Source organism: Gracilinanus agilis, chromosome 2, assembly GCF_016433145.1.
Source record: "Gracilinanus agilis isolate LMUSP501 chromosome 2, AgileGrace, whole genome shotgun sequence".
In the NCBI taxonomy this organism is placed as follows: Eukaryota; Metazoa; Chordata; class Mammalia; order Didelphimorphia; family Didelphidae; genus Gracilinanus; species Gracilinanus agilis.
In genome coordinates this window covers 276,677,395-276,692,512 of record NC_058131.1, presented here as the reverse complement: position 1 = coordinate 276,692,512, position 15,118 = coordinate 276,677,395, and the positions used below count along the sequence as shown (strand labels likewise).

Genomic DNA, 15,118 nt, shown 5'->3' with positions numbered 1-15,118 from the left:
TCCTCACACACAATGTTCTAGCTTCCTGTCTTCATGCTTTTACACAGGCATCCCTCTTCATTTCTCCCTCTTATAAAATCCCAAGATTCCTTCCAAGCACAACTCATATACCACCTCCTATTGGAGGCTCTTCCTCATCTCTTCCCCTTCTTAGCTGCCAGCTGTTGGTGCCTCCCTCCATCCCAAAAATCTTGTATATACTTCTAGGTCTAAATGTTGTTTCTCTCCGAGCGCATATAAACTCCCCAAGAACTATTTCATTTGGGGGGCAGCTGGGTAGCTCAGTGGATTGAGAGCCAGGCCTAGGAGACAGGAGGTCCTAGGTTCAAATCTGACCTCAGACACTTCCCAGCTGTGTGACCCTGGGCAAGTCATTTAACCCCCATTGTCTAGCCCTTACCACTCATATCTTGGAACCAATACTTAGTATTGAGTCTAAGGCAGAAGGTAAGGGTTTAAGAAATTAAAAATAAAAAAAAATAATAATAAAACTATTTCATTTGTCTTTGTATCCAAGTATGGTGCCTGCTACATAGTAGGTGCTTTTTTAAAAACCCTCACCTTCTAGCTTAGAATTGATACTAAGTATCAGTTCCAAAGCAGAATTTGGTAAAGACTAGGCAACTGAGGTAAAGTGACTTGCCCAGGGTCACATAGCTAGGGAGTATAAGGCCAGATTTTAACCCAGGACCCGTATCCATGCCTGACTCTCCATCTACAGAGCAGCCTCACTGCATAGAAGGTGCATAATGCTTGATTGATTGGTTATAATATTGGCCAAATTCCCACCTTAATTATTTAGAAAGCCTACAGTGTAGGTGTGATTCCGACATTGTCATAAAAGCACCCTAATATGTGGGCCATTCTTCTAAATTACAAAGAGATGACAATAACCACCTACATTTCTATAGTACTTTTTAAAAAATAACTCTAACTCTGTCTTAGTAACAACTCTAAGACATGGGCTAGGCAATCAGGGCTTAGTGACTTGCCTAGGGTCACACAGCTAAGAAGTATCTGAGGCCAGATATGAACCCAGGTCTTTCCAATTCCAAGCTTGGCTGGCCCTCCCTCCACCGAGCCCCCTAACTGCACACCTATTTCTATGGTACTTTGAAGGTTGGTATTATGCTTTCTTCATAGGATCACTGAGTGAGGGATGGAAAGGTTTTCTAGTTCAAGTTATTTTACAGATTAGGAAAATGAAGCCCAGAGAATCAGTTATTTGTCCAAGGGAACAGAGATAGTAAGTAGTAGTGCCGAGTTTTGAACTCACTGCTCTGACCCCAAATCTGACACTCGTCTTATACCACTCTGCCCCTCCCAGGGGCAGGAATGTAAAATAAGCTGTGTTACAGAGGAGGAAACTGAGTGATTTGTCCAGTCCCACAATCACACGACTAAGTATCAGAGCTGAGATTTCAGTCTGAGGCCCCTGATTCCAAATTCAACACTTTGCAATGAATGGGGGAAGTCAAAAACACTGTGCTAGATTGTACACTCATTCTTAAGCAGAAATAAGAGCCAGAAATACACACTGATGAAATGTGGGATGCTTCCAAAATTCCTGGAGAGGACTCAGAACAGTCTTCAGGGCCAGTTGCTCAGCTGGCCTGATTTAGGGAAAGAACACTGGATTTCAGGTCAGAAGACTCGGGCATTATTCCCAGCCATGTTACTTACTACCTATGTCACATAGGACAAGTTTCTCTTTGCCTTCTGGGACTGTTTCCTCAAGTATAAATGTTTGAAATGAGGGACTTGGACTAAGTCGCTTCCAGCTCTAAATCTCGTGATCCCTAGGTCCTTTCCCAATAAAAGATCTTCTCTTTCCTCCTCTTTCCAATAAGGAGGGAAGGGGCGCTCTGTAATTGCAGGCTTCTCCCTCCCTTTCTTCCCCTAAGCTGGCTTAGTTTGGTGGCAGGAGAAGCCCCTCTCCTGTATCCAGCCATAACAGGAGGATGTCCCAAGTCTCTCGGAGACACTCTCCAGTGAGAGGGGTTGTGTGGCCAGGGGGAGGGGCGGGGAGCCATTCTAAGAAGGGCTAGTATCTAGAGAACTCTAATGTGGTGGAGAGAAAGCCTGTCTCTGAAACAGCCAGGGGGAAAAAATCCCCGCCCCCCAACTACTAGAAACAAAACAAAAACTGCAAACCGCCAAATCAAGAGCTTGTCCTCCATTCACAAAATATAAAAACACCGTTAGTAGTCTTTTTTCCTTTACCCTCAAAAGAATGAACCAAGTTTGATACTTCTGGTCTTTCCTTTCAGGCTTTACTATTTAGAGCAAGCCTAGGTACGTAAAGAGGTTTTGAACTGGTTGCTCCGCATTTCCCATCCATTACAGTCAACATCACAGTTTTAAAGCCTTCAGGACTGGAAACCATTTTCTATAATGGGAGCCTAAAGGTTTTTTGATACATGTAATGTAGCACCAATTAATTTTCCTACTTAAACCTCTCATAGTAAAGGAGCATTTAAAAATCTGTTCCCCAAGCTGTCAGCTGTATGGCATTCACCACACAACACACCCCAGCAACCACTTTATTCCAAAAGCTATTTATTGCAGAGACAAAAATCTTATTGAAATAAAATAGGACAAGCCTCCCATTCACTCATGAGGCTTTGTATTCTGAATGTTTGTACAACAGCAGAGTATTCTTACTCAGCAGATACTGCACTTTCTAGTTGTTTGTAAAACTATCTAAATTGACCCCAAATGCAGATTTTAAAGGATCTTCACATTCAGAGTATCCTAGATATTAATGGGACTTGACCACTTCCCTTAAACCTGGTATATTTAAACACAGGTATGTATCAACATAATTACCACTGACAAAAACAAATCTGCAAAGTAATGAATAAGAATAGGATCTTCCAGAAAATCTGTAGAATTTAACAGACTAGAAAGTGAGCAAATTAATAGAAACAAACAAGGAAGCAGCCCATTTGCTCTTGTCCCCATTCCACATATGCCTGGGCTTCGACTTCCTTAGGTTTTGCTTTCTTTCTTTCTTTTAAAGTATCACTGTAATCAATGAAGCACCAAATATTAAACTGGATAAAAGAGGCAACAGGATTAGGCAATTCTTATCTGGGACAAGCCAATCTGAAACTTTCAAACAAGCCACAAAGTACTTCGGTGTGAAGGAAAACCCAGAAAGCAGATGACTTGTAGTGGATCTTGAAAAACTGACAAGTTGTGAGGTTGGGTTTCAGGAACCAAAACATCCAAGACAAACATACCTTGAAATGCTAAAAAAAAGTTCACTGGACCAAAAACCACATAGAAGATGCACCCCATGCCATAAACTTAAGCAAACCCTGACAATCTAAAACGGTCTTCCTGCTGTTGTAAGAATCTTGATTTTATCAGCTGAGCTCTGGAGTTTAGAGGTGGGAGATTTTCTGACACCAGGGGACCAGGAGTTTCTTCCCCTAGATGGAACCTCATCATAGGATCTATGAATCAGAGTGGTGTAGAGTGGTAGAAAGAGTCCCAGGCTGGATTTTACAAAACTTGGGCTCTAGTCCTGATAGATAGCCCAGGGCCTCCGTTTTCTCATCTGTCAGAGGAGAGTCAACTGATAATAATCCCTTTCAACTAGATATTCTATGGTCTGTGTTTTTATAATACGCCCTACATTTTAGGACCCTTAGTTTAAACATTCTGCCTTCTGTTATTATAACATACATTCTAGGACCTCTTCTTGCTTTAGCATTTTATGATTCAAAGAGCAATTTTTCTTAACCACTCAAAAACTCTTTGGGAATATGACAGGAACCCTGTACAAGGGACTGGGGATGGAGAAAATAGATTTCATTAAAGTGTCTTTCAACCTGCAAAACTGGGTATTTAACCACATGACAGGCTCAAACACCATAAATGAAATATAACTCATCTAAAAGCAGGAAAATGGTTTGAAGATGACTGACTTGGGACAAATGAGAAATAGAAACTTTCAGGCTTGTGCATTTTTACTAGCACTGAGAAACACTGAACAAAAGCCCAACTTTTGGCTCATTCAGTTACAAGGAATACGCTGAAACTTTATTTCTAGGGATGGAACCTGCCATTTGTAGAATTAGTGTCATGCTTCATCCTACAATATCTCCACAAGCCCTCATGTGATCAATTCTCCCAAGAAAGCAAAGAATCATGATGTTAAAGGGCACCCTTTCTTGCTCATGTCTTACAGGCAGATCACAGTTACAAACTACCAGTATCAGCACCTAACACATGTACAGAACCTTAGTTTATGAAGCACTTTTAAATATATTGTGTCACTCACCTCCACTATCAATCACCCCATGAAGGAAGTCAAGTTGCTATTATTGTGCTCAGTTTTTCAAATAAGGATACTGAGGCTCAGAGACATGGAATGATTCATTCTTCATTCATTCATTCAATATAGCTCCTAAGTTGCAGAATCTGAACTTGAGGCTGTGTCTTCTTACTGCAAATTCAGTACTTTTACCACCTTGATACCCACCCACAGATCGCTTTGTATTGTTCTAAGCTGCTCCTATAAACAGGAGTTAAGATTATTATTCCCCATTTGAAAGGTGGGGAAACTAGGATCAGGTGTGTGCTAAGGAACCTTGGATTTGGGTTATCTGCAAGGGGGCGAATACCATGACAACAGCTATTTAATAATTACTGAAAGCCCAGGGTGTGCTAGGTGAGGCCCAGAGCAGATATAAAATATTCTCTGGGCTGCTAAGGAGCCGCCATTCTAAATCACGTGAAACTGGATCTAAAGAAGGCAAATCCTTGCTCTTGAGAGTCTTGGTGCCTGGCCCCTGTGACTGACTGAGACAACTGTTTCCTGAATGAAATAAACCAGTGCATTCCAATGGAATGCAGGCAATCATCATGCAATGAGATGCATCTGGGAGTAAAAGCCACTGGCCTAAGGCAGGCCCCAAGAACTAGGCTACCCCACTCTATTTCCCTCCCTTGGGGGGACTTCTCTGCCATAGCCCAGGCCCCTAAAATCTTGGTTCTTCCTTTGCCATCCCCTTCCCCACAGCTCCAGTACACACACATTTAACGAAGTAGTGAAGAGACTATTTTATCACAACACAAGGAGATCTTGGGATATATATAAAGTCTGGACAAAGGGAATTCAAAATCCCCTTAAAATTTTTTTAAAAAAGAAATCTAATTTCTTTATTCCAACTTGGGGTAAGTTAACACATAAATTGGGCCCTTATAGTAAATCTAAGTTTGCTTCCAAATTCTTCCTTACTTTTACTCTAGCCTCAGTTCATATGGGCAGTAACCATCAACATCATGGCTGAGATTTATATATTTGCAAGGCAATTTTGGTAGTCTCATTTGATCCTGCCAATCACACTCTAAGGCATGCAGTACAGGTATTATTAACCTCCTTTTACAAATGAGTAAACTGAGGTTCAGAAAGTGTTTAAGTGACTTGTCCATGCTCATACAAATGAAATGAGCTCTGAATCCAAGTTTCTCTGGGTGAAAACTACAATTATCTATACCACACCTCTATAAGAACTAAAGTCTTTTTTTTTTTTAGGTGGGGGTTGGGCTGAAAGTTTATGACTCGAGTTTCAGGTTAAAATCACTCTCCTTGCAGCTTCCTCCCATTACCCCCACCCCCATTCAGGAATTTCTTTGAATTCTGTGTGTAGAATTTCACTGAACCATACTTCCAGTAGCCTGGGCACCCAGATCCTGAGATGCCGATGCTTTTAGCCCTTAATGGCCAAATGTTAACACTTACTCATTGACTCTGGCTTTGAAGTTTCCTCATGCTTTCTCGATCCAGTTTTTCTAAAAGCTTCAGATTTCTTCAGAAATCCTTTACCTTCTGTTCCTTGTTTTTTTCAAAACATTAGCATTACAAGAGTTTGGGCACAGCAATACATGCCCAGATCGACATAGTGGTCACAATTCTGGCTTTTCTTTAATCCTCTCAATTAATTTCTTCTCTTTTCCCCTTTAGATGGGCCCAGATTAACAGATTTTATTTGTTACTTGCATTTTTATTTCTTCCCTTAGCAGGGGGGAGGGGAGGCAAAGAGGCTACAGAGGAAGGGGAGGAGGGGTGGCTAGGTGGTTCAGTAGATTGAAAGCCAGGCTTAGAGGCAGTGTTCTGGCTTCAGACACTTCCTACCTAGGTGACCCTGGGCAAGTCATTTAACCTCCATTACCTAGCCCATACCCCTCCTCTGCCTAGGAATCAATACACAGTACAGATTCTAAGAGGTAAAGTAAGGGTTTAAAAACAAAAGGGATGCTGTCCAAATCTGGAGAAAGAACTGTGGGAGCAGAAACGCAGAAGAAGGACATTTCCTTGATCACATGGGTCGATGGGGATATGACTGGGGATGTAGACTCTAAACGATCACCCTAATGCAAATATCAATAATATAGAAATAGGTCTTGATCAATGACACATGTAAAACACAGTGGAATTGCTCATTGGCTACGGGTGGGGGGGTGAGAGATGGGGAGGGAGAAGAACATGAATCATGTAACCTTGGAAAAATATTCTAAATTAATTAAATTAAAAATAAAAATAATAAAAACAAAAGGGAAATGGGGTGAGAGGTGCCCTCATCATTGGTGTCCCTCTCTAAGGATTTTACTTTTTTTAAATGAAGAGGAAGAGCTCAAGCTAAGTACTTCCATCCCCTCCCCCCACCCCAAGAATGCACCAATCTATTAGGTCACCGAATAAAAGAATTTCATAGCTGGAAGGGATCTTAAAACAGAGAATGATAAAATCAAGAGGAATTTTAGAAAATAAAGAGAATTAGAGCTTCAAGTATCTGAGCCAACAGGACCTTACAAATTATCAAAGTTGATCATGCATAAGAAAATGAATTGGCAAACAAGTCATCTGCAGGCAGCCTTCTCCACTCCCTCACCCCACCACAATCTACCTGAAAAGAGGAAGAGACACAGCCATTTGAGGTTATGGATTATCACAGGTGCAGGAAGCCTCACTCTGAACAGTTACTTTTGTAAAAAGGTACAAATATTTCTGAAACTCTGCCAAAGTCCACTGCTCTCAAGGACAAAGCTAGAGAGACTGTCAAAGAGATCCATCTCAACTAATTTCCTCTGGGAGGGGGTGGGGCCCTGAGAGTGAGGTCAAGCACAAAGAAAACAAAAATTTCCTAGTGGAATTCTAGAAAGAGGACCTGGAGAATGCCTAATTGATGAAGGCAGTGATAATTAGAGAGAAAATTGTGGTTTATGAACTATTTACAAATTAAAATATCCCCAGGACATGATTGGCTTCAGAGTCAAAGAATCAAAGGTGACTTGGAGATCATTCATTTAACCCTTTCTTTCTAAAGACATTACCAGAATGTAAGCCCCTTGAAAATAGGGACTGTTTCATTTTTTTGCATTTGTATCCCCAACACCTAGCACAGTGTATGAGCACCTAGATGGTATTTAATAAATGCTAACTGACTGATTAATTATAGAGAGAGGACATGGGACCCAGAGCAAGGAAGTGACTTGCTTGATATAAATTCCATCTTTGAGGCAGCTGGGTGGTTCAGTAGATAAAAGGCAAGCCAGGAGTCAGCAGATCCTAGATTCAGATCTGACACCAGATACTTCCTAGCTGTGTGACCTTGGGCAAGTCACTTAACCCTGACTGCCCAGACCTTGCCGCTCTTCCACTTTGGAAATGATACTCAGAATCCATTCTAAAACAGAAAGTAAAGGCTTAAAAATAAATAAATTGTATCTGTATTAGCTTTCATTCAAAGGGGCTTAACAACTGACATAATGAAAGAATTTTAGCTTATGGACCTACTAACACTAGGACACCAAGGAAAGAATGAGAGGAAGGCTCCTGTGTAAGTACTTGCTGAGGCCATGTTTCCCTGTGTGGTTGTGTGCACGCCGAGGATTGTGGGTAAAGAGCAACAGATTAGGAGTCAGAGGACCTGATCTGCTCTTTCCTACCTGTGTGACCTGGGACAAGTCCCTTAAGTTCTCTGGCCCTCAGATTCTTCATCTATAAAATGAGTGAGCTGAACTAGGTGATCTCTAAGGCCCCTTCCAGCTCAAGAGCCTATGAAAATGGATTTTTCAATGAGATCCAATGTAAGAAACAGAGGGAAAAAGTAACTTGCAGACTTTCAAAATGCTAACTAATCCACCTCATTGTGGGGTCTGAAAGTTAGTTCTAAGGCCAAAGAAAATAAAAATTCCTTAATGGAATTGTTTAAAGACGATCCATTCTATTTAGGATGAAGTTGTCAATTCAAAAGCAACGAAGATGCTTTGTGAGCCACACACACATCTGCAACCATTATGGCTGTGGAACATCACTGTATTGGAGGGGAGAGGGGGGGGTTGGGGAGGGAGGAAAAGAGTAAACAGAAAATGTCTTCGAATTGGGGGCTTCCCAAAGAGGCTACCTATACCTGGATCTCCCCTCCAGAATGTCATCCACCTTTGTTTTATCTGATAGTTTCTCTGAACCCACCTTCTATCAAAAATGCTAAGTTTGAATTCATGTCCTCCCTAGACTCTGACAACCACCAAAAAAGGATAAAGCAACAACGCAATGCAACAGCAGAGTATGTTGCATTTTAATCCAAGCCAGCCCCAGGAAATAGCCCCACACATTTCAGTCTGGAAAAACATATTTGCATTTTTTTTTTAAATTGGCCATGGAAAGAGTTCAAATCCCAGTAGAAACACACAGAATAGAAACATTTGTGTAAGTCCGGTACAGCTGAAGACAACAGCTCCAGCAAATATTTCCATAACTCCTAATGGGAAGACGGCATGAAATTTACATTAGAGCTGCTCTTTAAAGTAATAACTCGCAAGTGCTCATCAAATTGCCTCAAGTTTGCAAGTAGACAATTTGGGATGGTTCAATTTCGCTCTCAAATGAGGCCTTTATTAGATTCTACCATGTTTTTTTTCCCCTTAAACCACATGCTTTTTCCATTGGGAGACTTGAAATTATACTTCCCAAATAGGAACAAGGTTTCCTTTTCTTCCCCCATCTACAAAGCTTAGGTTCCTCGACAGAAACTGGGTTTTGATGAAATGGATAATTCAGAATCATGCAAACTGAGAAGCAAAACTGTCTCAAAGGCAGGGCCTTGTGCCACTTTCTAAGAGGGTTTCAAGATTTCCAAGAGGCAGTGTCCCTTGGTAGCTATGGAAAATTGCTGTCACTTGATTATATAAGAGATGCACCTTTCAGGCTAAATTTCTTTATTTTAAAGTTTGTATTATTATTTTTTAAATTACAATATTTCTATGACCTTTCTCCTCCCTCTCCCTAGACTGTGGGCTCCTAAAGGGCAGGAGCTATTTTATACTTCTAAGTCACCCCCATGATTCTGACTGAACCCAGGGCTAAACATCCAGTAAGCACTTAAGTTAATTTTCTTTGTTGACTTGTGGGTTTTCTTTCATGGTTGATGGATTACCAACAAGGTAGTAACACTCTAATGTATTTTTGTGCTCTGCACATATGTAGTTAGGCCTCTAACACCTTGGGACTATATTTAACAATTCCTAAATACCACTTCTACAAATGTTTCACCCCAGATTAACATTTAAAGATAACATCCAAACCCCAAATGACTCTTTGAATAATCAATGGAAAATTCAACTATGAAAAACAATTTGTTTCCCCCACCCCCTGCCATCCAATTTCATTCCGAGTTTTATATTTTACCCAGTACTCAGAGAATCTGCCACTTACTGGATCTCCAACACACTTCATCAACTTCTGTCCACCAATATTTTCAGTGGCCTTCAAGGGGGCAAAAGGCATTCTCTGAGGTGCACCTTTTTCCTGGGTCTGACCCCATGTTATTGTTGAACACTAAAAACAAAGTAAAGCAGAAAACCAAATCTAGAGGGCTGGTTGCTAAAAAAAAAAAAAATAAAAAAAATGTTGGTTTTACAAAGATACATGGGACTAGTACCACAAGTTGAAGCAACAGACAACATGATCTCCACCCCACCCACTCACTCACTCCTTTCCCCACTAAGATTCCCTTGTCTCTCAGGGCTATAACTGCAAGGAGCAGGAAGCATTAACAACAAGAACAACAACAAGAACAAAAGATTTAAAAGTTTATACCACGAGGGTGAGGTTTTCCCACCCTCTCCACCCCACCCCTTTATTCTGAAAAAAAAAAAAAATGATTTTCAGCTATCTGATAGGAGACAACAGGAATGTGTATTCTACACCAGTGCATCCTGGCATCCAGGGATGGATGAGTTTTAGAAAATTTAATGGAAAGATATGTCAGATCGCTGCATTTATTCTAGAGCAACTGTGGGTACAAGGGAAATACAAGATCACATTACAGAATAGGGCAGAAAACCAAATCAATTCTTCTTGACCCAAATACATGAAACACACAAATGTTGCTATGACTCCTGTTTTATCTTTCTATGCTCAACACTGCCTTTGCTGTGGAGGGGAGGGGAGGCAGTCAAGAAACAATACAAGTGCTCTTTAGGCTGTCATATCAAGCCTCCCAAAGGAGCTCTGGCAGAGAAAGGCATCCATGAAAATATCCCACATGTTCCTATAGCACTCCCCCTCCTAAGGTCCAGAAAAAAAGTTTAGCATTTATCCTCCTCCTTTTTTTTTTGTAACCCTTTCTTTCTGACTTAGAATCAACGCTAAGTATCAGCTCCAAAGCAAAAGAGCAATATGGGCTTGGCAACTGGGGTTAAGTGACTTGCTCAGGATCACCCGGCTAGGAAGTGTCTGAGGCCACATTTGAACCTGAGACCCCCTCCCATCTCCAGGACTGGTGTTCTATCCACTGAGCCACCTAGCTGCCCCGCCCCACCCCAATCATTTTAAATCAATCAACAAGTATTTATTAAATACCTGCCAGGCACTATGCTAGTTTCTAAGATGTTTCTAAGTACAAAGAATTAAACAATTCCTACTCACAAGAAGTTCACATTTAATTTAGGAGATAAGCACATATATAAGTAAATAGAACATAAATATAAAGTGAATACAAATAAAAAAGCAGTTAAATTGAAGATGGTTTGGGGGGAGGCACTAGCAGTATTTTAAAATTTTAAGTATTTTTAAAATAATGGTTTTAGTGAAGATGGTTTAAAGCAGACAATCTACCCCAATCCTTTGTAATCCCACCTCACATACCCATAGATGGCATATTCCTCATTCTTTTCCCTGCCCTTCCCCCCCCAAAATTTTTTTTGCCAATGTATTTTACCAATGTATTGTAATGATTTTTCATGCTCTTGCATCTATCAGGGTCACCAAAACCACAGGGTTCATGACTTAATCATAATATATCTTAAAGAATGAATAATTGCAAGCTTTTAAGTCAAAGGAGCAGAAAGGACCAGTGCCCACTCCCCAATCAATATTGAAGATTCAATTATTTTATCCATTCTGAAAAAGGAGCAAATAGATAGTGGCTATAATTTAGTTCACTGATTGTAAAAGCTATTACCTGTGAGGTTAGAATTTGTGTATGTGTGTGTGTATATATATATACACATATATGTATATATATATGTATAAAATTAACATATTACACACATAAAGTTTATATATATTTAAATAAACATAAATCTTGCTGGGAATGGATCTTTGAGGTAGCACAATTCTTTCCAACATGAACCTTGGCTAACAAGTGGTCTGACATGAAGCCAATTCATGAGAATTATTAATCCAATCATTAAATTATCTTAATTTTTAAAGATGTTCTTAATCAATACTTATACTTACATGGTCTAACTAAAGCTTAGCTTCCATAAACAAAGTAAATGAAATGTCTAAGATCATAAACTAAAAATGTTAAGCACCTTATTATGGGTCTATATATATATATATATGTATATATATATATATATATTCTCCCCCAACAGATTCCTCCATTAACTGGCATGATAGTAGCCACATCCAGGTTCTTAGGATGCTATAGAGTATTTCTCACTGCTGAAATGAGAGAACTAGAACTGTTTGTTGAAAAGCCGGAGGATATTTTGAGTCTAGGACGGCCAGTTTCACTTTTTTCTTTTCCTCTGGGAGTTTCACTTTCTGTTATTCAGGCTTTAGTGGATTTCAGGAAGAGAACTGAATGTTTACTAATACTGAAACTTATTTACAAGATTGCTTCCTTAGCATGTGCAAGCTGATTTCAGAAGAACTCCATAAAGTAGTTATATTCACGTTTCAAAGGTGACTTTTTAATACCTGAAAACCTTGAAATCAATATTCCATCTAAGATTTGAGTTTATATCACAACTTCAAGACTTTTTTTTTAAAGTTACTTTAAAAGCCCTTTAAAAAAAAAACTCTGCAAATGGAATATGGTTTCAGCTTTATCAATAAGGTCAAAAAAAGATCCCGACTATGTACCCTATTATTTCACCATCTGGAATCACTGGGCCACTTCAGATTCTGAAGGCAGCTGGGCTAATAAGTCACTTTATTTACAAATATGATGCTTCATTGATTCAATATCAACCAGATCTAGCAGGTTATACTTATGAGTTCAAGATATAATGGTGTTAAATACTAAGTAGATACTGAATAAATAATTGTTGATTGATTATAGTACCCTCCATTAAAAAGAAAATATGGGGGAAGGTGGAAAGTTTCAAAGAAAAAAGTTCCAGACAAGGGGTTTTTCTAGGAATTTTCTTAGAGGTTGGAGGGAGGGAAGAGATAGCTCAAAAGTTCTCTTATCTTTAAATTTAACCTATGGAAAGCTCTCATTTGTTTTGGATACCTGGCCTATCACCTGGTTCATTCACACATGAGTCACCCCTCCCCCCCCCATTTTAATTCTGCCAGCATGCTAGGGGCACTTGCATTTCAAATCCAAGTGGTGATGACAAGTTTGGGCATTGTGAAACAGGAGGCTTTGCGCCAAAAATTTAGTGTCCCATTGAAATGATAAACTACAACAGAAGCCTTTGTGCCCCATTATTTAAAGGTCCCTAAAAGTGTGAGTTAACAAGATGGCCCATTATAGCTGCTCTAGAGTAGCTATGGCCCATCAAATCAATGATCCACAGATTATGAACATCCCATTCACTTTCAATGCCTTCATCCTACCAAATCAATGGAAAATAGGAGAAAGGGGCAAAACTCAGGCTGGGGGTTATTATCATCCCTTCCCCTGGAAAACTTTGCAAAGAGAAAGGAAATCATGCCTTCTGCTGGAGTCTCATTTCTGTTCCTCGTGAACACAAGTGGAGGAAAAAGATTTCTTAGCCAAGTGAGGGCAAGAGGAGATTTTGAAATGAATATTCATTCCCTTTTGATTTGGGAGAGTCACCCTTAAAACCTCACTTTGGCACAATCCTGGAAGATGCCATCTAGAGTCAAATTGGGGTGGGAAAGAAAAGAGAAACCCATAACACACCCCACAAGACAAGAGTGGCCTCAACTTAAATTTACTTAAACACACTGTTCAGTCTGGATTTAAATTGAGTTTTCAGACCCTTTGTGGGGCCCAGAAATTCACTTCTCTCTCCGTGCCTCTCTTCCCCACCTCCCCACCCCCACCCCATCCCATCCCCCAGAACTTTGGGCCAAAAGGCCAAAGAAACCGATTGGAAGGAAACCCACCTGGAGCCCGCCTCGGGAGCGCCGCGCGGAGCGGGTAACCCAGGCCAGGACAAGCCACCCGCCCGCCCTCCTTGTTTGCCCCCGCTCCATGGCCCCCTCCCAGGGCCTAAGCTCCCAAGCGCTCTCCACACTTCCCGGTGCCCCGGCTCTACCGCCCCTTTCTCCTCGCCACAACTCAAACTGGACGGAGCCGGGAGGGACGGCCGAAGAGAGAGGAGAGAGGGAGGGAGGGAGGGAGGAGGCGAAGGAGGGAAAGGCGGAGGGTGGGGGCGGCTTTCTCCAGCCGGGAAACTCGCCGCGGATCGAAACCGAAGAGCCATTTGCTCGCAGGAGCCTCGGGAGAGCCGCCAAGGCCGTGTCCGGCTCGGGCGACCTCGCCTCTGGGGCAGCTGGGGAGGGTGCCTCGGCTCACCTTTCCCTTCTCCCTCTTATTTTCCCCCTTCAAAAGATGGCGGGCACAGGGAGGAAAAAAATTCCCTTCCGTGAGCGAGCGAGCGATGGACGAGGCTGGCTCTGTGAGACCAGCCGGGGCTCCCGGGCTCCAGCTTCGCCAGCTCCTAGATCTGGAGCGGGGGTGCCTGGGGTACACAGCGGGCGGCTGGAGGGCCGTGGGGGTAAGGGGAGCAGACCGAGGAGGGGGCAAGAAGGCGCCCCGAGAGGCGGCGGGGGAAGGGGAGGGGGCGACCAAGGAGACGAGCGATCGCGATGCAACCGTCCGCCGGGGCTCCTCCTTGGGCGCCCCGATCTGGAGGAGGAGAGGAGGGAAGGTGGAAAACACACACATACACGCACACACACAATATACACACACACAAAGACACACGCACACACAGATACACAACCCCAGTCAGCTACAACGTCTGGGCTCCCCAGCTGGCTTTGTTACATTGTTGCAATGCACAAAGGCTGCAGAACCCAGGGAGCGTTTTACTCTTTCCACCAGGCACTGGCCTTTCTGAACAGGCTTCTCCTTCGCCCCCACCTCGCCCCCACCCCAAACCGTCTAACACACACACCCCCGCCAGAAAAGACGGATCGGAGATAGCAATGCAACCGCAGCACCAAACGAATATAAGGGTAAGATTAAATAGATTACTTTGCCCCGGCAGCTTCAGCAACGTTTGCCTTATAGTCCCTCCGGTTGCTCTTCTTTTTATCCTCGGCAAGGCAGCATAATAGATGCGCTAGAGCTATGTAGGGCTCATGCGCTACGGCGCATGGCCTGGCGGGAGTCGTAGTTTGGAGCCGGACCCCGCACCGGGGCAGCCAAAGGGAGGCCGAGACCCGTCAGACTACATGTCCCAGCCGAGCCGGCGCCGCCTTTTTCTCTCCCCCGCCCTCCCTCTACCTTCCCCCACCCCGCCCCCCCTCCTCCGGACTAGGGGGGAATAGGGGAACAGTAGGGGGGTTACCCCCAGGTCAGCGTGCGGATCGGGCATTTAAACTGGCCCCCGGTTCCTGGCAGGTGGGCAAGGACTGAGGAACAGCGGGGTGGGATGCTGGAGGCAG

General features: G+C 42.4%; 1 protein-coding gene across 2 annotated transcripts in view; it reads right to left on the bottom strand.

Annotated features, from left to right (window-relative positions):
- Positions 1-9,991, bottom strand: part of BRD3 (bromodomain containing 3) — a 50,083-nt gene extending 40,092 nt beyond the window's left edge. Inside the window, exon 1 of one of the 2 annotated variants that reach the window (XM_044663946.1) lies at positions 9,731-9,991. The gene's annotated coding sequence lies outside the window, so the exon portion shown is untranslated. The remainder of the gene's footprint in view (positions 1-9,730) is intronic. The other variant, XM_044663945.1, reaches the window with a different exon arrangement.
- Positions 9,992-15,118: the final 5,127 nt, after the last annotated feature.